Consider the following 530-nt stretch of genomic DNA (forward strand, 5'->3'; position numbering starts at 1 on the left):
GACATCAAAGACATTTGAAATCCTAAGCAGAAATTATTATGAATAGTATCCAAAATATGACCTATTCTGTTGGCCTTATATAATTTGTTACCAAGCTTTTCAATAATGTTGACCACCTTGCCTTCACCTCCAAAATAGCACTTTGTGGAGGTTAATAACTTAGGTTGCATTCCATACTACCTTTGATAGTGCATGTGGGACCAAAAGTGTCCTATAAATACATTTATTCCTAAGTATATACAGGATAAATGGACTCCAAATTTGACCACTGGTACTTCCTTTTCAACCTGTCTTCTAAATGTAGACCCTAAAAAATCATGCATGCTGAGGCAAATGGAAGATTTGCAAAGTAAGATTGCAAAGTAAGCAAAGATGGGCTTTCATAGCCACGTCTGTGTTATGCTAAGTCATTTATAAAATACAGATAAATACAAAAGGCATATGTAAAATACAGTAGTGTATCATCATGTTTTTATTAAGATATATTTTTTCACATTTTTTAAAGTCTTGATTAATACACCACCATGTTA

At 32.6% G+C, this 530-nt stretch overlaps 1 protein-coding gene across 1 annotated transcript in view; it reads right to left on the minus strand.

Annotated features, from left to right (window-relative positions):
* Window positions 1-530, minus strand: part of LOC144241633 (protein POF1B-like) — a gene marked incomplete at both ends in the record, with an annotated part of 34,486 nt that overhangs the window by 21,953 nt on the left and 12,003 nt on the right. The window lies entirely within an intron of this gene.

This window comes from Crocuta crocuta, unplaced genomic scaffold, assembly GCF_008692635.1.
Source record: "Crocuta crocuta isolate KB4526 unplaced genomic scaffold, BGI_CrCroc_1.0 scaffold1282, whole genome shotgun sequence".
In the NCBI taxonomy this organism is placed as follows: domain Eukaryota; kingdom Metazoa; phylum Chordata; class Mammalia; order Carnivora; family Hyaenidae; genus Crocuta; species Crocuta crocuta.